General features: G+C 41.5%; 1 protein-coding gene and 1 long non-coding RNA gene across 3 annotated transcripts in view; one reads left to right on the forward strand and one right to left on the reverse strand.

Moving 5' to 3' along the window:
* Positions 1 to 451: 451 nt before the first annotated feature.
* LOC137371959 (uncharacterized) lies at positions 452 to 23,338 on the reverse strand. The gene is made up of 3 exons (XR_010975321.1): positions 23,238 to 23,338; positions 20,387 to 20,676; positions 452 to 1,088 (listed from the first exon to the last, which is right to left on the reverse strand). It is a non-coding gene; the product is annotated as an uncharacterized lncRNA (long non-coding RNA).
* Positions 21,625 to 23,737, forward strand: part of insig2 (insulin induced gene 2) — a 28,704-nt gene continuing 26,591 nt past the window's right edge. For both annotated transcript variants that reach the window (XM_068035123.1, XM_068035124.1), the window contains exon 1: positions 21,625 to 21,910. The gene's annotated coding sequence lies outside the window, so the exon portion shown is untranslated. The remainder of the gene's footprint in view (positions 21,911 to 23,737) is intronic.

Raw genomic sequence — 23,737 nt, forward strand, 5'->3', positions numbered from 1 at the left:
CAAAAAAAATTCCAGTAATAGCTATAAATCAGGAGATGGAAGGAAGAGAGGAACTTGGTGAAATTACAATCACCAGGGAAGGGTACTGAGCAAACTGTTGGAGTTGCGGGCTGACAAGTCCCCGAGTCCTGATGGGCTTCATCCTGGGTCTTAAAAGAGGTGGCTAATGAGGTAGTAGATGCATTGATCTTAATTTTTCAAAATTTGTTAGATTCTGGAAAGGTTCCATCAGACTGGAAAGTAGCAAATATAACCTGTTACAACCAGCTGAGAAGGGGTCTAGGGATTCCCTCTCAGCCTTTGCCTGGTTTAACTGTAACAGGGTTTAATTTTAGAGACACCGTGTTTCTAGTTCCCCCTTCAGTGAATCCTTGTTCCCCGCTTTCCAATTGTAAGGCAAAGAAATCAATCAAGACAGGTTTTCTTAGATTTAAACAAGAAAGGTAGAAGTTTATTAATCTTAAACTCTGATCAGGTTAATGATTACGAATCTGCGACGTGCCCACGGTAGCAGGCATACGCGATAAACTAGAGGTGTGCAAAGGAAGCCCAACCCAAGTCCGAATGCTGGACCCGGAAGCCCGACCCAACCCGAACCCGACACATGCCGTCGGATCCCGTCAAGGTCAGGTCGGGTGGCAGGCCTTTCTCCATGTACTGATGTAAAGGCCTGCCATCTGACCCGACCCTGATGGGTCCTGAGAACATATGTCGGGTTCGGGTTGAGTGGGGTCGGACTTCCGTGTCCAGAATTCAGGCTCGTGTCGGGTTTCCTTTGCACACCTCTACGATAAACACATGCGCAGATAGAGGCAGAAAAAGTAGAAAAGAATAAAGGGGAAAAGTTTGAGGCAATATCTGTTCGTTATTTACTGTCCTTTGAGTTCAGTGTGGAGTCTTTGGTTGCTGGTAAGCCGTATTTGTTGGGGCCCAGTTCACACTTCAACTTGTTTCGATGTTGGAGTCTTTTCTGTCTTGAGGTGTACGTGTCTTTCGTGGGTCCGGTGGCTTGGAGAAAGCGAGAGAGACAGCCAGGAGAGAGGAGTCCTTGTTTCAGCTTCAGTTGCAAAACTGCCTTCTGTTCCTTTCTGTGTGGCACAATTCAAAAAACCCCAGGTTACCCAGCAGATTATTCATGTGACTTGCTCCTTATTTGGAACAGTCTCTCCTGTGAGGTTTGTGGATTGTATTATCTTAGCAGGCCCTGGAATGCATTTCCTTACACCTTCAATGTCTGGTGATCAAAATCCATGTGGGTTAATTGGATCAGGGAATAGTCCTTTGTCTCCACAAGCAGCGTCTCTTATTAAGCAAATGTCCTTCCAGCCCAGTGTCTGGTGATCGTCAAACAAATCATTTCTTCACTCTAGCAACAGTTTAAAATCAATGTTCATATGACAAAATTAATATGCCTCATTCTTGGCAGGTGGGGGTCTGCATAACAAATCCCTCTGTTCAAAAAGTGGGGGAGGCAGCAAACAGGTAACAAGAGGTCAGTTAGCTTGACGTCTGTCATGGGAAGGTGTTAGAATCGATCATTACGGAGGTTATAGCTGGGCACTGAGAAAAACTCAAGGCAATTGGGAATAGTCAGCATGGTTTTGTGAAAGGGAAATCATGTTTAAACAATTTATTAGCGTTCTTTGAAGGAGTAACATGTGCTGTGGATAAAGGGGAGCCAGTTGACGTACTGTACTTGGATTTCCAGAAGGCATTTGACAAGGTGCCACATAAAAGATTATTGCGCAAAGTAGGAGCTCATGGTGTAAGGGGTAAAATATTGGCATGGATAGAAGATTGGCTGGCTGGCAGAAAACAGAGAGTATGCATAAATGGGTCCTTTTCTGATTGGCAGGATGTGATGAGTGGAGTCCCACAGGGTTCTGTGCTGGGGCCTCAACTTTTTACAATATATATCAATGACTTAGATGAGGGAAGCAGTGGCATGGTAGCTAAATTTGCAGATGACACAAAGATAGGTAGGAAATTGTGTTGTGAAGAGGACTTAAGGAGGTTGCAGACCGATATAGATAGGTTGAGTGAGTGGGCAAAAATCTGGCAGATGGAGTATAATGTCGGAAAATGTGAAGTTGTTCACTTTGGCAGGAAGAATTAAAAAGCAGAGTATTAGTTAAATGGAGAATGACTGCAGAAATCCAGGGTGCAGAGGGATCTAGGTGTTCTAGTGCATGAATCACAAAACGTTAGTATGCGGGTACAGCAAGTAATAAAGAAGGCTAATGGAATGCTATCCTTTATTACGAGAGGAATTGAAAATAAAAGTAAGGATGTTATGCTTCAGTTATACAGGGCATTGGTGAGACCACATCTCGAATACTGTGTGCACTTTTGGTCTTCTTATTTAAGGAAGGGTGTAAATGCATTGGAGGCAGTTCAGAGGAGGTTTACTACATTGATACCCAGAATGAGTGGGTTGTCTTATGAGGAAAGGTTGGACAGACTGGACTTGTTTTCAGTGGAGTTTAGAAGAGTGAGGGGAGACTTGATTGAAGTATATAAGATCCTGAACGGTCTTGACAAGGTGGATGTGGGAAGGATGTTTCCTCTTGTGAGTGAATCCAGAACTAGGGAGAACTGTTTTAAAATTAGGAGTTGCCCTTTTAGTAGAGATGAGGAGAAATTTTTTCTCTGAGTGTTGTGCGACTTTGAAACTCCGCCTCAGAAGGTTGTGGAGGTGGGGTCATGGAATATTTTTAAGGCGGAAGTAGATAGATTCTTGTTAGGCAAGGGAATCAAAGGTTATCGGGGGTTGATGGGAGTGTGGAATTCGAGACATTAACACGTCAGCCATGATCTTAATGATTGGCAGAGCAGGCTATAGGGACCGAATGGCCTACTTCTGCTCCTAATTCCTATGTTCGTATGTATCATCAACATAGTACCCTGAAAATGATTGTCGGCAGAACAGTTGATAAAAGTTACTTTCATTTTTAGTTATTTTTTCTTTTTTTCTTTTTTACATTTTTTACAATCTTTTTTGTTGCATTTATTTCATTTCATCTTAGTTTGTTCAGTTTGCTTACCCACTGTTTTTTTTTCAGGTTTGCACTTGTTGCTGTTCAATATTCAGTCCGTTAACACCTAATCTGTACTAATGCTTTGTCTTTCAACACACCATTAACATATTGTTTGCCTTTGCTCCATGACCTTTTGGTCAGCTATGTGGCCTTGTCCAATCTACACCTTCTCCTTTGTTATCTCTTGCCCCACCCCCACCTCACTTGCTTATAACCTGTGACTTTTCTAATATTTTTCAGTTCCGAAGAAGGGTCACTGACCCGAAACGTTAACTCTGCTTCTCTTTTCACAGATGCTGCCAGACCTGCTGAGTGGTTCCAGCATTTCTTGTTTTTGTTTCGGATTTCCAGCGTCCGCAGTATTTTGCTTTTATTATAGTTGATAAAAGTTATTGTGTTGTGTTAAAACGGTAGGTGAACACCACATGAACCTGTTAAGCAGTCATCTGATGAAGCTAGTGACAATTTCAAGTCTAATTCTATGTAATCGAAAGGTTACTGAACTATGATTGTTAAGCTGGATGGCTAAAGAGTGACCACTAGATGGCAACATTTTCATTGTAATCCACTACCTTTAGTTGAAACCAGATGCTGGATACCACACTCCAGAATATTCTGCTTGACTGCAAATCATGCTGTGCATTTTTTAAATGGTATCTGCAGGGACAGCTATTGGATTATTCTTACAATCTCATAAGGGATGATTGGGTTATAGGGTAAACCATATTCAAGTGCTGAGTCAGAAAGGAGATACATTCCAAGCTCTGTGATGCACATTTTTCACATGCTCATTCCATTCTGATACCTGATAAGGATAATTGAAATTTATTACACAGTGCTTTTACTGGTTGCCTTAGTAAGAGGCTGTACAATTTCATTTAAAAAGTTGCTAATAGATTACATGTGGCTTTCATTTTTACGTTTAAGATATTTGAAGGAAGTAACATCTGGTGTATATTTTCCTGTAAGTAATTCATCTGCCAGAGGCTGCACACTTATTCATTTTGACTATAATATAAAATATGCATGTCATGCAACAATTTAATAAAAATTAGGTTTTATTATAGACAGTAATAGTTTCCATATGCAAATGGGATCACACCTAGAAATATATGATGTGAAAAATTGTATATGCCTAATCTAAAATGCATTGGATAATACATGTCTTATAGTGAGTTACAGTGCAATTATTCTATCAATTAGTTTAGTTTGGGATTGAAATAGTGAGAGTAAAACTGAAGCATTTGATGAAATCATAAGCATTTCATTGAATTGAATGACAGCCCTAAACTCATTTCCAAACATTTGTTATTCTTTTAAAAAACATGATCTAGGTCTTATTTTAAAAGATGTCCATTTTTTCACCATTATGTTGTGGATTCCTCGATCATAATCACAGCAATATATTGCGGGTGAAAGACTAATTAAAATGATAGTGGCAAAAGCACTGAAGGTATAGGACATCTTGTGACTACTCCTTGGATATGCAATATTTTTCCCATTGACATATAAATTATTTTTTATATGTTCTAACTCTGTATTGAGTGATTTATTTTTCTAAGTGCGTGAATTATAGATAACATTGGTAATTGAAAATATACGTTGTTATCTGTCTATATTGAATAAGGATAATAATATTTACACTTCTATGTACCAAAAGGATTGCTGGCCATTTGTGCTATGCTGCATACTTATTCTAGATGCTTTTGTTAAAGATAATTATTATATGTAATAAAATATCAAAATGATTGGGCTATTAATTTAGAAAAATGAGGATGCTAAATGTATCATATTAACAAAAGTATAACATCTGTTTCGCATTGTGTCAAGGTTGCTCGTCCTTTGCTGTATTTTGGATAGCAGCATTATTGAGAAACAGGCCTCTTGGGTCTGTCCCAGCAGTCTGTGTCAATCTCTTGTTTTTCTCTAAGGAAAAGATTTTCATTGGCTGTAGTGGATGGGTTTGGAAGCAGGGCAGACAGTTTTATTACTCTGGTCAGCTGCATTCTTTCTACAGAAAAGATAATTACATGCAGTAATAACAAAGTAATTGTCGGCTAATTAGACACAACAGCATAGCAGCCCTCAGTAAACAAGTGATTTAAAAAGTGAAGATGCAATGAAATCATGGTTTGATTTTGACTAACATGACAAATGAAGTGAAATTGAGAGTTTTCATTCATCTGTGCTAAATATAAAATTGGTCTGATTGTGGAAAGGTAAATGAGAGATTATGCTGTTGATTGGCAGCCCAGCACTTGACGAGCTCTTGGGGTTTTACATACAGCTATATATGACTGGATTCCATAAATGCATTTTAATAATTCTTCTATGATGTGCACACAGAGAAAGAATAAAAATATAAAATGGTGTAAATAACAAAATGAAATATCAATTAAGATAAGCCATGTATAAAATATGGATAATAAATTAATTAATACAAAACAGTTTTTCTTTAAATAGACAATGATAAACATTTAGAAGAATAATACTTTGCAATTGTAGACTGAAAATATATTTTTATAGAAATGAATGTAATGTTTTCTTTAAGACTAGTTTATCTCACTAATGTCAATTTTAACCATTAAAGAGCTTTTTGGGAATATATTCGATATGTATTCCATTAGAATCATTTGGGATAGTTCTAAAAAAAAGGCTCTTTTGGGGTTTCAAAACTCAAATTCAAAATGTCTTGATGAACCATCAGTTGGAACCTACACTCGTATTTCCTGTCTCCAACATCTTTGATAGTCCCTCTCCAGGATATGTTCTCAAGTTTGAGGGTCCATTATCTGTCACTAAACAGCTGTTATGGGTTGTGTTTTCCTTTTAAAAAGAATGCAAAAGGTGACAATTCCTTTGGATAACATGAGATGCAATAAAACCTAAGAGTCCACGTGCAGCCCATAATAGAAGGGTTAACAGTTGCATGCCTCAAGCAATATGAGGCTTTTAGTATGGTTTATTGCATATAGGGAAGTATAAGCATAATAAGTGAAGGAACATTTCCAGCTGAAGTATAAAGACCACCTTGCTACATCTTAGATATTGATTGTAAACATTTTAATGGTTGTGAGGGGAGGTCACTGTAAGTGGCAGTCATCCTTATTAAGAGTACTTTCTTAGAAGGTGTGCTGACTCCTCTTTCTTGCCGGACTTTGAGGTCACAATCTGGCTATCTCCCTCCACTGACTCTGCACTGACTCATAAGGGCCCCCCGTAAGTCCATTCCTTCCTGTCCCTAGCCTCCTGCAGGAGCACTTCAACATTTATATTAGCAGACTATCCTGCAGCAGACTTTTCAGAACCTCTATTTAGCAGATCGTTGTGGTTGCTAGCAAAAAAGTCTTCCAAGGATGGCTGACTTTTTAGCTGTGTAGATGTGTAAATCCTGCAGCAGCACCTTATTTCCAAATGAACAGGCTCCCAAATAGGTGTTTCCAATGTCTGGAAATCATCCAATTTATACAAATCATGCTGACTCCAGAAACTACAGTAGCATTTATCACTCCCAACACTGAGCTGATAGAAATCCTGCTTATCATACTTCTAGTGGGATTGCACCTCTGTGGAAAATCAAAAGTGGAATATCTTCCTTGCAACTGACACAAGTGGAGTAAAGAAAGCAACAGTCCATTGGAAGAGGAATGTTGAGTAGAATCTAATGAAGGATGGTGCAATAAACAGTGTAAAAAGCACTGAGGAGATAACAAGAATGAAGAAAAATAAAGAATCATAGTTGCTTATGGTTTTGACCAGTGTTGTCTCAGGGTTGAAGCCAGGTTGGAGGTTCTGGAGTGGTGAGAAAGGTGGGAATGATGTTGCAGGATAACAAAGCAGTCCAGGAATTTGGAAAGAAAGAGTAAGATGGAAATAAGTTTTAGGGAGGGAATGAAAACGTTAAGGTTGAATTTTTCAAGGAGAGGTCGATTATGGTAATTTCCATGGAGATAGTAATAGTGACTGAAGACAGAGCCAGTTTGATAATGTTGGCTGGAAAGATCTGAGCAGGAAAATTGGGTTGTCAGCAGCTGGGACATGTAAGATTAAAGGAGTAAGTGTAGACTTCGCTAATCACAAGTGGATTCGTCTTCCCTGCCTTCAAAGTCTCTTCACCTCCTGATCCTCATTTATGTGCAGTTCATTTGCATGATGGCTTTATGGGTCAGCACTCATATGTATTCTGAAGGCATCCAACTTTACTTCTTCACCACACCCTTGACTCCATTACTGTTTCTCTGCTATTTGATTGCAAGCTATGGATGACTTCCGAAATTTGTCCAGCTTACATTTGGCAAGCTTGAAGCCATCCTGCTTGGTTCTGAATGGAAACTGAATTCCTCACGTTCTGATTCTCTTCCCTTTCCCATCTATTACTCTGGTTGAACTTGATGGTATAGAACTTTGGTGTCTTGCTTGACCCTGAATTCCAAATCCCACATCTGGTCCATCATCAAGACTGCCTACTTCTATCTTTGGAATATCACCTACTTTATCCCCACTGTCATCAAAAGCATCATCCACAACTTTACCTCCTTCGGCCTTAATGTCTCCAATTCTTTCTTTACAGACCTCTCAGCTGTACCTTGCAGTAACTGCAATTTTTGCAGAACTTGCCACTCATTTTCTCTCTCATACAAAGTCACATGCTCCATCATTCCTGTTCTCCACTAGCTGCCTGTCTTCCAGCACATCAACTTTGAAATCCTCATCTTCAAATTCTTCTGTGGCCACATATCCTTCCTACTTATGCAATCTGCTTCCGCTTAACCTTCCAGTGCTCAATATCTCTCTTTTAGTTCTGGCTAGATATAAATTTCTTCTCTCTCTCCATTTCACCATCAGTGGCAAAGATTGCAACCATGATGACCCTGCACTCCAGAAATCTCTTTCCAAATTCCTTTGCATTGCTATCTCTCTCCCTATGTTTAAGAACTTCCTGAAAAAATTACTTCTTTGATTATGCTTTATCTCCCAAAACTTCTCTTCGTCTTCTGCCTTCAGTCCCCTGACCCTTTTGTAAAGCACAGGTGAATGTTTTCAGACATTAAATGCATTAAAAAGTTGTTGATTTTCCTTATCTTCAGATTTTGTTTTATTTCAGTTTTATTTGCACCACTTTTCTTCTGTTTCCTCTTTGGATCCATCATACTGTTCACATCCTGTCCTTCTCCCTATTAATCTTCTCTCCCACTGATTCCTTTGTTCATTTTTTCTCGATTAATCACCTTTTATATTTTCTCCCAATCCTGCTCTATTTGTTTTTATCTCCCTGATTCCTCTTTTATAGCTCATTTATTATCCCCAATTTTTGCCTTTCTCCAGATCCTTATTATTTTTGCTTATTTTCCCTTCAGAAGTATATAATTGAGGAGGATGTGATGACATTTGGATGGAAAATTATTTATTACATAGTGAGTACAGTAGTGAAATCTTGCAAGGATGAAAAGTGCCCAATAGGTATAGCGCTGGAACAGAAAGTAAATCCCAGCAAGTATTGTGATCTAATAGCGCACAAGAAGATTGAACCTCCAGGTGTTCTTACACACTCTCACAGATAACAGAAGATGGACTAGTTTGAATACAGTTGAAAACAATACAATTCTTCACTATAACTACTGATATCTATTAGACCAAGTAAACATCTCAACCAACCAATAAAGAGTTTAAAATTTATCTGAACCAAAATGTCATGCCAATCAGAACAAGCCATTCATGAAGCTTAATTATCAGAAGCTAAACAAGATAATTCAGGACTTCCCTGAGAATAAGTCAATACCTTGCACTGGATTATCCTCCCATTGGTGAGTTAGCAACAAAGTAGGCCTACTGCCCATCCACATGACTGCCCTTAAAATATGGACCAAAACTGAGTACGGTATTCCAGATGTATTCAGATTGAGGCCTTGTATAAGTAAGGATTGAACTTCTAGTTTTCTATTTATTTCTACCAGCTATGTATATAACACTGTATTAACTTTCACAGCAGTACCACATCACAATTAAAGTTTAAGTTTAACTGAATGTTCAACAAAGTAAATTGAAATAACTATGAATTTTTAAAAGGACAAGACTATTTGAAAGTTGACTTGATTAGCTGCTTAAATTGATTGGCTGCTTAAATTCCAGATCCCTGGACAACCTGATGTTCAATTTATAAACAGGCTGAGTCAGAGGTGTTAGCTGATGAGGTCTACTTAACCCTGTGAACAATGCCAAAGGAAACCAACTGATAAATTATAGAAATGCTGTGGAAGTTAGCAAAGTGGTTGTGTTTCAAAGTCAATGATGTTGGTGACTCAATGATCAACCATATGCACAAGTTGTCATCAATATAATTTTCTAATCAGTTATTGAAAAGTGTGTGGGAGTATATGTAGTTCTTAGAAGTAGCCTTGGGTGACTCATTAGAAAATAGATAGGAAGTATTAAGAAAAAAGACATAACTTGTCCTTTTTCCAGGGAACCTGTTTTCTGATTCACTGTATCCCTTTACCTCTTCCTGATGGTAAAGATAAAAGACTCAATCATCTACATTCTATCACTCTGTGATGCAGTGCAATAGTATACCATCACATGGCACTAGAAATTTGCTAAAATTTAAATAAAATTACAGTCATTAGTTAAAAAAATTAAAGTTTAAAAGTCTATGCATGGATAGATCTTTTAAAAGTCCCAATTTGTCTTAAAATCTGTAATAGTGATGAAAGATTTTGTAGGTGACCTGTTCTTAATGAAGCATTATGTGAAAATTAACAATCTGTAACATTTTCAAATTTGTTGCTGTGCACAGTGCTCAAATATTAGAGTTAATTTCAACTAAAAAGTGGTACTCTATATATGAACAATTTCAATGTTGGCAGAGATATGAGGATGAATATTCTGGAGTTTTGCTTGATTACCTTTGGAGTTTTGAGTTGTTATGCAGAATATTCTTTTGAAAGATTAAATGGATGGACGAGAATCCTTGATAAGGTAGATTGTACATGGTCTGCAGAAGGTGTGACACTGATGAGCCAAATGCTCTTTTATTCTATCACTGCAGTCATTAGCTTTTCTTTACTCCATTTATCAAAAATAGGCTTTTAATATGCACCATATTTTTCTGCATCAGTTTTATATTAAGATACAGTAATAAATTAAGCATTTTATTTAAGTTTTAACTTGGTGCTGGCTTCAATTCTATCATGTACATAAAGTCTTAAAAAACAGTTTTACTCACAGAAATCATATCCCAGGTTAACTTAATATACTGTCTGACAACCATTCATTGGTTGCCAGGCAGTTTAGTGGAGGGGGTGATTCAAGCCATTTAATTCAGATAAAGACATTCACTGTGATTTTTCAAATACACATTTAATTGGTAGCTCCTATTGAATTTAATAGATAGTTATTTAATTTATGAATTCTTGGTCATCATTTCAGAGTTATTTTCTTGTCTTCCCTTTTCAAATCAGTGAGTTTAATCTGGAGCCTTTGAAAAGGAGGCAATGGAGTAATCTCTGACTTCCATCTGAAAAGAGCATGAAGTTGGCTGAGCAGCCATGCTGCTCCCCCAAAGCCAGAATCGGGAAGTTTGATATATTTTTGGTTTGGGCTTCATTTAAAGGCTGCAAGTGAGTTATGGTTGCTGGTGAGGGCAGAAACTGGGTGGGCAAGCAGTTAAAATCACTAGTGGATCTTAACCGTCAACGTTCCACTGTTTTCCCTCAGGTTATGGCTTTAACCTGCTCTTCTGAGTAGATGAGAGGGAAAACTGCAGAAAGCCATCAAGGTCCTTCCTTAAATATGCATATTGGTCTGCGATTACATCATTGGGGTCCCGACTAAAATTTTAACCGGAGTCTTGGGAGTCCACTGTCAGGCCAACCTAGCTGGAAGAGGAGTCGAGCCCAGAGGGGTCCCAAAAAGAGAAATCGTTTTCCTTTGTTTTTAATTTTCCTTGTGGAGCCAGGAAAAGCAGGAATGATCATCCAGGTCCCACAAGAAAAGTTTAGACCTCCCCTGCTCCGGACTTACCCCACCCCCCCCCCCACCAATGTTCCCTGAACGTTGCATGGTCATGCAGCAACCACTTCCTACTGGTTTTGGCCGGGAGACTGGTGAAATCTATGCAGATAACTCTCAGGAGTTCAAGTCTCTCAGGCCTAAAGCTGCTGAGGTTGGGATTGTTTGCCATCATCCTCGGCCTCCACCTGCACGTCTCTTGTCCCCGAGTTAATAGAAATTTAATTTGAAGACTTCAGCACTGCAAATATTAACTTTATTAGTATGAATAAAGTACATTTGCTCTGTACTAAAAAGTATATAAAAACTTTGGTTTAATTATTTCTTTCTTTCATGTTCTTTCTGGCATGATTATGTCCTTTGCTTTATTTCTGTTATTGTTATGCTCTGCCTGTTTCCTTGCCTTCATTCCTTTGCTTCAGTATTTTTTTCTGTTTCTTCCTTCCTCTCTCTGAAATTAATGATTTTTCTTGTTCTTGCCCTCAGTAGTGGCAGGATGTCCTGTAACTTGAGGTGCTTTCTGATTTAATTAAACAAAAATGTTTTCTGCTGGTGACAAACTATATCTACCTGTCAATTCATTCCCTCCTCTTTCAAAGGAATCTGCTTCCCAGAAACCTATAAACTGCTTTGTCTGTCCTGTTCACAACGAAACAGTGAACTCATCTAATGAAAAGCTGAGTGGTGTTTTATGGGTCAACATTGCATGAAGTGTGAATAAATGCAAGAAAAAATGCTCAGTATGACTGAATTTGTGACTTATTAGTAGAGTTCCTGATAGAGGTTCAGAATCCCAAGAATCTCAACTGACAAGAATTCCAAACAATACCTTAGGGTGTATAGTCAGAGGCCTCATACCTTTTACTTGTACCCATCAAAAAGAGCAAAAGCCTCAGTAAATGATTTGTACGATGTCCCATTCAAGAGGTAGTAGCTTAGATTTTCAAATTGGTCCTCTGTCAGGTATTAGTTGGATTGGGACATCATTAGCACTTGTCCAGCCATAAATATGCTGATGCCACCTTGTTTTGGGGGAAGGGGGTCAGCTTCACTTACTTAATGTGGGCGAGCTGCAGGGAGGATGTAAAGAGATATAGACAGGTTAAGTGAGTGAGCAACAAGATGGCAAATGGAGTATAATGTAGGGAAGTGTGAAGTTGTTCACTTTGGTCGTAAAAATAGAAAAGCAGAATATTTTTTAAAAGGTGTGAAACCGGTAAGTGTTGATGTTCAGAGAGACTGGGGGCACTCGTACAAGGAACGCACAAAGTTAACATACAGGTGCAGCAGGCTATTAGGAAAGCAAATGGCATGTTGGCCTTTATTGCAAGGGGATTGGAGTACAGGAATAAAGAAATCTTACTAAAATTGTACAGGGCTTTGGTGAGACTGCACCTGGAATACTGTGTGCAGTTTTGGTCTCCACATTTAGGAAAGGATATACTTGCACTGGAAGCAATGCAGCGAAGACTTACTAAACTGGTCCCTGGGATGAGGGGGTTGTCCTATGATGAGAGGCTGAGTAAACTGGGCTTATATTCTCTGGAGTTTAGAAGAATGAGAGGCGATCTGATTGAGACATACAAGATTCTGAAAGGGCTTGATAGGGTAGAAGCTGAGAGATTGTTCCCACTGGTCAGGGAATCTAGAATATGGGGACACAGTCTCAGGATAAGGGGCCGATCATTCAGGACTGAGAGGAGGAGAAATTACTACACTCAAAGGGTTGGGAATCTTTGGAATTCTCTACCCGAGAGAATGCTCCATCATTGAATACATTTAAGGCTGGGATAGATAGATATTTGGTCTCGCAGGAAATCAAGGGATATGGGGAACAGGCAGGAAAGTGGAATTGAAGCCCAATATCAGCCATGACCGTTTTGAATGATGGAGCAGGCTCAATGGGCCATATAGTCTACTTCTGCCCCTACATCTTGTGTTCTTGTGAGCTCCTAATCCACATTTGGCCTGGTGTTGGGAGCTCGCCGGATTGAGTACGGTGATGGATAAGATTAAAGGGATGCAACCAGCTAAAGGCTATTAGCCACATAAGGGGACAAAAATATTGGTAGCATTTACAAAGGCTTCTGATATTTTTAATCTTTCAGCCTTTCCACCCATGGTGATGATGGCTTCTCGACAGACGAGTGTTCAGCAAGGAGACTGGTTGTTCACCGTCTAGGTTGGTGTCGTCTCCTAGGTAATGTTAAACCAAATCTTAATTTGAAGATCCAAATCCAAATATTACACTGTTGGAGGGGTGGGTGAAGGCAATGGGTTTGTGGCATGCTCACTTGTCCTGTAGGGACCTGACTCTGCACTCCTCAAATGTTGAGATTGCTTGATGACAGAGACTTCTCCATTTGTATCTGTCCATGGTTGTTTTTATCCAATGTAGTGGGGTCCAACTTGCTCTGAGATTGGCTTTCAGAATGTCTTTGTATCCAAGTTCGGGATGTTTTATGTCGTGGGTTCCCGTAAACAGTTCACTGTAGCATACTGCCTTTGGTATGCAGGAATCCTCCATGCAAGCCACATAGCAGACCCAGTGAAGCTGAGCTCCGATGAGCAGGCTGTCGATATCAGGCATTCGGCAGCTTACAAGAACTTTGGTGTTAGGGATTTTGTCCTGCCTCTTGATGTTGCAGATAAATCTAAAGCAGTGATGGTGGAGTGCATCTAGTTGCCTAATATGACGCAGGTAGGTTGTCCAACAGCCATAAAGTAGTGATGTGAAAACCACTGCCTGGCAGACTTTGATCTTTGTTTTGAGACGGACTCCATGCTCTCTCCAAAGCCTGTGGGTGAGCCTGCCGAATTCTGAGCTTCCTTTTGGCAGCTGATGGGCGATTTCATCATCCAACATGGTGTTGTTGGTGTTGAGAGTGAACTTAGCATTAGTTTTGCGTATCTCAACGTAAAGCTTATCTATTTTACCTAGCCAGCTTTGCAGTACATGATTAACATAGTTTAGAATGTTCTAGTGGGTTAACAATTTTAAAGAAAGGTGATAATTGAATCAGGAGACGGTTGGTCATGCAAGAGGGAGTTGGGGTCGTTTCGGACAGAGGAGACAAGTCCAGACAAGTCACGTAGACAAGGGTATAAAGGTTGGACTCACGGGATGATCGCGAGCGAGAACCCCGGGGACCAACACTTGAATGAGGAACCCTGAGTCAGGGATTCAGTGACAGAACTGACTAGTCCGAGACTGATCACCTTGGCTAGACACGGGTAATGTGTATGCGAATTGTGAGGTTTGCATATTCTTTGTTAACTGGTTTCTTATGTGACTTATTCATAAAATATATCGTACTCACTATTGGTGTCTGTAACATTTGCTGTTGTTATCTTGTTGGCTCTTGATGCCATCGGCCAGGAGTTGGACAACATTGGAGAGGATACTCCTAAGAGCGCAGAACTTCTAACCTGAGTTGAGGGGTCTATTGTTGATTATGATTATGGGGCCTTGGAGATTTTTTTAATTCATTCATGAGATGTGGGCGTCGCTGGCTAGGCCAACATTTATTGCCCATCCCTAATTGCCCTTGAACAGCTGCAGACCATGTGGGGTAGGTACACCCACAGTGCTGTTAGAAAGGGAGTTCTAGGATTCTGACCCAGCGACAGTGAAGGAAAGGCAATATAGTTCCAAGACAGGATGGTGTGTGGTTTGGAGGGGAACTTGCAGGTGGTGGTGTTCCCATACATCTGCTTCCCTTGTCCTTCTAGGTGGTAGAGATCGTGGGTTTGGAAGGTGATGTCTAAGGAGCCTTGGTGCATTGCTGCAGTGCCTCTTGTAGATGGTACACACTGCTGCCACTGCCAATCAAGTGGACTGCTTTGTCCTGGATGGTGTAGAACTTCTTGGGTGGTGTTGGAGCTGCACCCATCCAGGCAAGTGGAGAGTATTCCATCACACCCCTGACTTGTGCCTTGTAGATGGTGGATAGGCTTTGGGGAGTCAGGAGGCGAGTCACTCGTCGCAGAATCCCTAGCCTCTGACCTGCTCTTGTAGCTATGGTATTTATATGGCCACTCCAGTTCAGTTTCTGGTCAATAATAACCCCCAGGATGTTGATAGTGGGGGATTCAGCGATTGTAATGCCATTGAATGTCAAGGGGAGATGGTTAGATCTCTCTTGTTTGAGATGGTCATTGCCTGGCACTTGTGTGGCACAAATGTTACTTGCCACATAACAGCCCAAGTTTGGATATTGTCCAGGTCTTGCTGCATTTCTACATGGACTACTTCAGTATCTGAGGAGTCACGAATGGTGCTGAATATTGTGCAATCAACAGCAAGCATCCCTATTCCTGACCTTATGATTGAAGGAAGGTCATTGAGGAAGCAGCTGAAGATGGTTGGGCCTAGGATACTACCCTGAGGAACTCTTGCAGTGATGTTCTGGAGCTGAGATGATTGACCTTCAACAACCACAACCAGCTTTGTCTGTGTTAGGTATGGCTCCAAACAGCAGATTCCCGTTGACTCCGGTTTTGTTAGCGCATCTTGATGCTATACTTGGTCAAATGCTGCCTTGATGTCAAGGGCAGTCACTCTCACCTCACCTCTTGAGTTCAGCTCTTTTGTCCATGTTTGAACCAAGGCTGTAATGAGGTCAGGAGCTGAGTGGCCCTGGTGGAACCCAAACTGAGCGTCATTGAGCAGGTTATTGCTAAACAAGTGCCACTTGATAGCACTGTCGACGACACCTTCCATCACTTTACTGATGATCGAGACTAGACAGTAATTGCTGAGGTTGGATTTGTCTTGCTTTTTGTGTACAGGACATACTTGGGTAATTTTCCACATTTCTGGGTAGATACCAGTGTTGTAGCTGTACTGGAACAGCTTGAATAGAGGTGCAGCAAGTTCTGGAGCGCAGGTATTCAGTGCTATTGCCGGAATATTGTCAGGGCCCATAGCCTTTGCAGTATCCAGTGCCTTCAGTCGTTTCTTGATATCACGTGGAGTGAATCGAATTGGCTGAAGATTGGCATCTGTGATGCTGGGGACTTTAGGAGGAGGCCGAGATGGTTCATCCAGTCGGCACTTCTGGCTGAAGATTGTTGCAAATGCTTCAGCCTTGTCTTCTGCACTGCTGTGCTGGGCTCCCCCATCATTGTGGATGGGGATATTTGTGGAGCCACCTTCTGCTGTTTAATTGTCCAGCACCATTCACGACTGGATGTGGCAGGGCTTCAGAGCTTAGATCTGATCCGTTGGTTGTGGGATAGCTTAGCTCTGCCTATTGCATGCTGTTTACACTGTTTGGCATGCAAGTAGTCCTGGGTTGTAATTTCACCAGGTTGAGGTAACCCTGGTGCTGCTCCAGGCATGCCCTCCTGCACTCTTCATTGAACCAGGGTTGATCCCCCAGCTTGGTGGTAATGGTAGAGTAGGGGATATGTCAGGTCATGAGGTTACAGATTCTGATTGAGTACAATTCTGCTGCTGCTGATGGCCTACAGCGACACATGGATGCTCAGTTTTGCATTGCTAGATCTGTTCGAAAGCTATCCCATTTAGTACGGTGGTAGTGCCACACAACACGATGGAGGGTATCCTCAGTGTGAAGATGGGAATAAGTCTCCACAAGGACTGTGCGGTGGTCATGGACAAATGCATCTGCGACAGGCAGATTGGTGAGGACGAGGTCAAGTATGTTTTTCCCTCTTGTTGGTTCCCTCACCACCCGCTGTAGACCCAGTCTAGCATCTATGTCCTTTAGGACTCAGCCAGCTCGGTCAGCAGTACTGAGCCACTCTTGGTGATGGACATTGAAGTCCCTCACCAGAGTACATTCTGCACCCTTGCCACCCTCAGTGCTTCCTCCAAGTGGTGTTTAACATGGAGGAATTCTGATTCGTCAGCTGAGGGGGGTGGGGGGGGGGAGAGGGGTGCGGTACGTGATAATCAGCAGGAGGTTTCCTTGCCCATGTTTGACCTGATGCCATGAGCCTTCATGGGATCCGGAGCCAATGTTGAGGACTCCCAGGGCAACTCCCTCCCGACTGTATACCACAGTGCCTGTACCTCTGCTGGGCCAGTCCTGCTGGTGGGACAGGACATACCTGGGGATGGTGATGGAGGTGTCTGGGACATTCCATGGTATGATTCCATGAGTATGACTTTGTCAGGCTTCTGCTTGACTAGCCTGTGGGACAGTTCTCCCAACTTTGGCACAAGACCCTAGATGTTAGGAAGGAGAACTTTGCAGGGTTGACAGGGCTGGTTTGGCCATTTTCGTTTCTGGTGCCTAGGTCGATGCCGGGTGGTCCATCCGGTTTCATTCCTTATTGACTTTGTAGCAGTTTGATACAACTGACTGGCTTGCTCGGCCATTTCATAGGGCATTTAAGAGTCAACCACATTGCTGTGGGTCTGGAGTCACATGTAGGCCAGACCAAGTAAGGACAGCAGATTTCCCTCCCTCTGGGACATTAGTGAACCAGATGGGTTTTTACAACAATTGACAATGGTTTCATGGCCATCATTAGACTAGCTTTTTAATTGTAGATTTATTAATTGAATTCAAATTCCACCTTTTGCCATGGTGGGATTTATGACCAGGGGCAGGTTGGTGCAAGACCTCTGCCTTTTTCAGACCTATTGTAAGGCTGATGGGTTCTGAGGCTTGGGCAAAGCAGTCGACAAGCAGCTGGATGTCCTCCGAAGTGCGTGCTTTGAGCGCACAGTCATTGGCAAACAAGAGTTCGCTTAGTAGCTGTTCTTTGATCTTTGTGCGAGCCTTCAGCCTTTGCAGATTGAAGAGGTTGCCATCTGTCCTGAACTGAATGTGTACTCCCACGTCAAGATCTTTGAGTGTGTACAAGAGCATGGCCGAAAAAATGATGGGAAACAGAACTGGAGCCATTACGCAGACTTGTTTGGTGCCATTGGTGAGAGGAAAAGCATCTGATAAGGCAGTATTCTGCATCATGCTGGCCATCAAGCTGTCATGAAATGAGTAGATGACCCTGATCATCTTTTCAGGGCAGCCATATTTGTGCAGCACCTTCCATAGGCCTTCACGGTTTGCTGTGTCGAAGGCCTTGTTCAGCTCAACAAAAACCATGGTCCTTGTTCTGTTCACAGGACTTTTTTTGAATTTGATGCGCTGCAAAGATCATGTTGACCACAAATAAATCAGTCTGGAGTTTTCTTCACACTTGTGGCCAGAAAGATGTGCAATCTGAGCGCAAACAAATTATGTGGTTTAAAAGATTGCAGAATTTTGTGCATGAGTTATACACAAAAATGCAATATCCCCAAGAATCTTTGAACTTTTGCATCTGACCATCAAACCCTACGTCTGAATGAATCTTCGCCCACAACAAATGGCCGCGCTCTCAAATACAAGTATCCTCTATTTATGCTTGTTTAGGGATCTGCTAACATTGCGTCTAGATTTGCAGGTGCACAGCGATCCTTAGCCACATGAAGCAAGCACAGAACCATTGGCCGGGAGAGATTTGACATCACCATCATCGTTTTCTGCTGCAGGAAGCCATTACATAAGCTATTCATGGAAAAATAAAGAAAGATGGCTAATATTAGGACGATAATTCTGATTTTTGTTATGGTGGTGGAGGAGGAAGGAGAGAACCATAGGCAAAATGTCCAAAGAGTGAAGAACCACTGGAGGAGAGTGCACTCCATTCGTAGGTAACTCTATCCACAGAGTATAAAGCCCTTGACTGATATTCCAGGAGATATCTGAGGTGCTGACTGTGTGTCACTTGTGCCATTGACTACACGACTTCGTTTCAGATGATCTGAAGCCTCTGGCCACATGCTGCAGAGGCCTCACAGTGAATATGAAGGTGATCACTGCCTCAACTTTTATAGGTTTGAATTCTTCTAGGTATCCATGGGGGACCTGTGCTGGATCATTCAAGGAGCAGTAAGGGACAGCATTCAATAGGTGATTTATGCTTTGTTCTACAGGGCTAGAGAGTTCAGCAAATTTGGACTGTCTGCAGTGGAGCAAAGGCAGAGGGCAGCAAGCTTCTATAGAATTGTTGCCTTTCCCAGAGTGTTTGGAGCAATTGACAGAATGCACATGACACTTCAGAACTTGCAAAACTACATTGACAGAGTGGAAGCTCTTTCTGTGTGTGTGTAGATAGCCTGGCTGCACTTGCTGCATGTTAACACGTAGCACATGAGTGCTTGCTGCGATGCTTACATTGTGCGAAGTTCAGGAATAGCATCCATGCTCAGGGGTGGGTCCTGTGGATTGGTATTTGATAACAAGACTTACTGTCTGCAGCTCGTGCTGCAGAATCTCAGCAAAGGGAAGCTGCGCATTTTCTTCAGAGAGCAGGACTATCAGAGTGCAGCTTGTGGTGCAGGCTTTCATCTAATGAGCTCCTCACCCACAGCAGTCACAATTAGAAGACTCAATGCAACTCTCTTCAAATTCAAACAACATTTCATTACAAAATTGTTAAATTGCAAATTGCTAACAAATAGAACATTACAATAAAAATTTTAAATCTGTTATATTTTTCAAAAAAATCTTCTATTACATTTAAATAACAAAAGGTTTTAATTTAAATGTAAAACTGTACAGAAATTTGAAAAAAATTTGCAAAAATATAAACAAGATCAAACTTTCTAACAGCTGAAAACCTGATTTCAAACAATCTAAACATTTTGATTGTTCGGGGCAAAATTTTGATAACTTTCAAAAATTTTAATGAAAATTTAACATTTTTAAACCTGTATCTTTTTAAATGTGAGAAATGGCAAGATAGTAAATATCTCGCAGCTCAACAGCTTCTCCACCTTGACAACAAAGGAAGAAAAAGAAGAGGTTGTAGAGGCATGCTTAAAATTCCCTCTACTCCTTCAAGGCCTTTGAGCTCAGATAAGCACGTCAGCCAGTTTCCACCCTGTGCTGTCTACCAGTTACTGTGGATGGGTTGGAAAGTTAGGGCATAGTGGTGGGATGCCAGTCTGATGAGTAGTAGGCCTGTGGTTCCATCTGCTACTGGAACAGGGATGCTGCCACCTGCATCACAGGACTGATACCCTGAGCTGCCTCATGCAGCTGGCAATGTGCCTGCTGCTGTAAAGCTGAAGCCCAGGATAGTGCTGCCACCCATAGAGATGCCAATCAATCCACATGAGCCGACCTAGCAATACCGTCTTGATCTACGGACCCCAGCCAGCACCCTGCCAAATGGAATGATGATCCCATGAAATCCTGAAAGACCTCAGCAAGAACGTGAAAGCTGTGACTCATCAACAAGTCACTAATCAGCAGGTTCTGCCTGAATGTGGCGACCACATAGGATGTGGGAGACAGTTGTGACTTTGAGGTTCTTACCTTGCTTATCATAGCCGGGTTGTTCAACTCCTTTCATCACTGCTTCTCCGTTCTGGACACCATTGACAAGGCACTCAATGGCTCTGCAATCTCAGCCCATGTTTGCATCCTGGCCCCATTTGAGGGCTGGAATGTTGGATAATTGATCAGGTGATCATGCCTCTCTCCTACCTCATCCCAGAAGGCCTGTAGGTCTTTGTCAACAAAATTGAAAGCCCTCTTTCTGGCAGCCTTCTCCTGTGATTCAGTAATGATCATCTGTGAGAAGTGAGTTTGAGAATATTCAAACTCTACAGAACAATTGCAATAAATTAATTGAAAAATTTGCAGGACAGAAAGTTATGTGTTGCTTACTTTTCACTCTCCAGCTTCATTCTGAAGGTTTTTTGTTACTTTTATAGCACCTTAGCACTCTGAGGCCCCATTGGGCTTTAATCCAATTACGTTTCAACTACACTTGGTTAGCATGTGGATTCACAGCTATTTTAATATTTAGGCATATTCTAGTTAAATTGTGAGGATACATGGGCACAATTTAAAATCAGCAAAACAAGTGCAATTTTGGGTGAGAAACTCCAGGCCATCCTTTGTATTCTCTAGGCGAGAACCCTGTTCTTGAAAGAGTTCCTGTCTGCAACATACAAAGTGCTGGGTGTAGTAATGAGAGGAGAGGGGCTCAATATGCTGTGATAGCAGTCAGATTTGGTCAGGAATAGCACTGAGGGTTATTTGACCCAAACTGCACTGGTTTTCATTAGAAAAAGCTGGCACACTGCCTGTTGGCTCCTATTACAATGCCTGTCAGCACTGAAGGTTGGCATGTCGGGCGCAATGTCATTTTTTTTCTAAAACTGTTGGCTGGTTTATGCTAGTTTACTAGGTTTGCCGGATGTGCGTGGGTTATTTTTTATAATTGGAAAAAATCATTCATTGCTCAAAAATTACTACAAAAAAATTAGAAAAATGACACCATTTTAGGACATCCTTAATTCTAGACAGTGTTTGCTTTCATAGTATCCCTATTACTTTTGTTGGGCAAGAGCATTAAGGGTTACAGAGCCAAGGCGGGTAAATGGAGGTGAACCATGATTAATTGAATACCAGAACAAGTTCGAGGGGCTGAACGGCCGCCTCCTCTCCCCGTGTGTATGCCGGGAGCGCGCAGGTGATCCCGCGAACACGGGCGTATACCGGGTGCGCGCGCGCGCGATTCCGCGCGTATACCGGGTGCGCGCACGCAGACTTTCCGCACTGCTCGAGCGCTTCCGTTTGCTGCTGAGTAGTGATGCGGTTTGGTGGATAGTTGCGGCGACCGGGAGAGGTTGAGCGGCTTGTATCCACCCGGTCAGAGTGGAACTATTCCCACCGGGTCCGCGGTATCAGAGAGTGGCGGGCGGCTCGATTCGACTTGGGTAGGAGTCTGGTTGAAGTTATTCGGAGGAACCAGGCTGCGTGTGGCCTACGGCGCTGCCTGGTTGGATCCAGCAGGAGATGTTTTGGCTGCTGTGAGGGCACTGGGCCCAGGTACTTTGGGTTAACATGTAACCCATTTTTATTCCGCTTAGTTTATTGTTTTTACTATTAAAACTGTAGCTGTTCAGGTGCCCCAATCAGGGTTTAAGTGAATGTGCTCTGAAGTATCCTGTGTGCCCTTCCCATTGAGGCGAGGTGGTCTCAAATATTCAGACAGCAAACCTACTGAACACCTTTGGGTTTATTTCACATCTGTGTTAACTAAATCTTTCACAGCAGTCAGACCCGACAGCAGCAACTGCTTCATATACAGCTGACACTGTTCAAGCTTGTATTGTTTTATTAATCTACTCACTATGGTACTTGAAAATAACATTCATGTTGTAGGCTGTGATACTGATTTCGAGACTCTGACACTATATACCGCAAGAACAAAGTCATCAGAGCAAAGGTTGTGTTGCAGCTGTTGATTAATAGGAAGGGTAGATGTTGGGCCTCCCAAGGCTATCAAGAAGTAAACCTCCAAGTGATGGCAGCTCAACCATAGCTCATAATCTAATCTAACCTGAAACTCCAACGCAGTGCAGAAGGAGTGCTGCATTATCAAAGGGGCTATCCTTCAGATGAAATATCAAACCAAGCCTGCCAGTTCAGGTGGATATTAAGGGTAATATTTGAAGAGGAGTAAATAGTTTTCTGAGCGTCCTGGCCAATACCCAAAAAAGCAGTGTAACTGTTCACTTGTCTCATTGATGTTTGTGACTTGTTGCTGCATGCAAAATGGCTAGTGTGTTTATCTACATGATAATGATTGCAAAGGTGTGAACTGCTTTGGGATGCTGTTGAGAATGTGTTATTTAAATGCAAATGATTGTTTCACAAATCTAAAGGATTTATTGAAACAAAACACAATCAGTTCATAGTTGTGATATAAAATAAGGTAATATAGCTGGTTGGCTAGCCTACTTTGATGCTCTAACTATCCAGAATGTAATTAAATTCAGAGGAGTGTAAACAAACCTCATATTACATCTGTTGTATTATTTCAAACAATTCAAACATAGAGTCAGTGATGTAGACCATGTTAGTAAAGCCCAAGCACATTACAAATGTCACTAAAACTACACGATTGAACTAAAAAACGAAAATGCTGCAAATACTTAGCGGGTCAGGCAGCATCTTTGGAGAGAGAAACCGAGTTAATGTTTCAGGTTGATGACCTTTTGTCAGAACTCCTGATTGTGGGTTCCCTTTTCAAATGGATTAATAATCGTGGACCTCCATCTAAATTATAATGCTATGTGATACTCATAATATGAAAGTGTTGCATTTAAAGAGTGTTTTAATGATGCTTTTAGGAAAACTGATATTTACTTACCGATAACAGTGAGATGGGTGTGCTTGCTTCTCTCTGCAGAATTTATCTATCCTTGACAGCACGGAGAGTGCAGGAGCCCAGGGAGAACAGAGCATCGAGAAAGCACTAGGGCAGTGCTGTGGGAGCTGAGCCCCCGGGGGGGGGGGGGAGTAATCACCCAGTCACATTGAAATATTCTCAGTTAGCAAACCAGGAAGTAAAATGCACTACATTTTTCACTTTTAATGAGAATTTTACAGAGAGTGAAATAAATGATTGGGGCATACAAATGGCTTTAAAGTGGCTGCTGAAATATCATAGATTTAAATTAAAAATATGAATCTTTTATCATAATGGAGAAATTTGACATTCTGCAAATATAAAATTAGTTTCTTTCAAGCCATTGAGATTGTTGTGAACCTAGTATGCCATTAAAAACCCAAGTCCTCATCAGCTAAGTGGTTTCTGGTGGATTGCAGTCTGGAGAAATTTCAACAATGCACCCTGTGTAGAAGTGTAGA

Source organism: Heterodontus francisci, chromosome 7 (assembly GCF_036365525.1).
Source record: "Heterodontus francisci isolate sHetFra1 chromosome 7, sHetFra1.hap1, whole genome shotgun sequence".
Lineage (NCBI taxonomy): Eukaryota > Metazoa > Chordata > Chondrichthyes > Heterodontiformes > Heterodontidae > Heterodontus > Heterodontus francisci.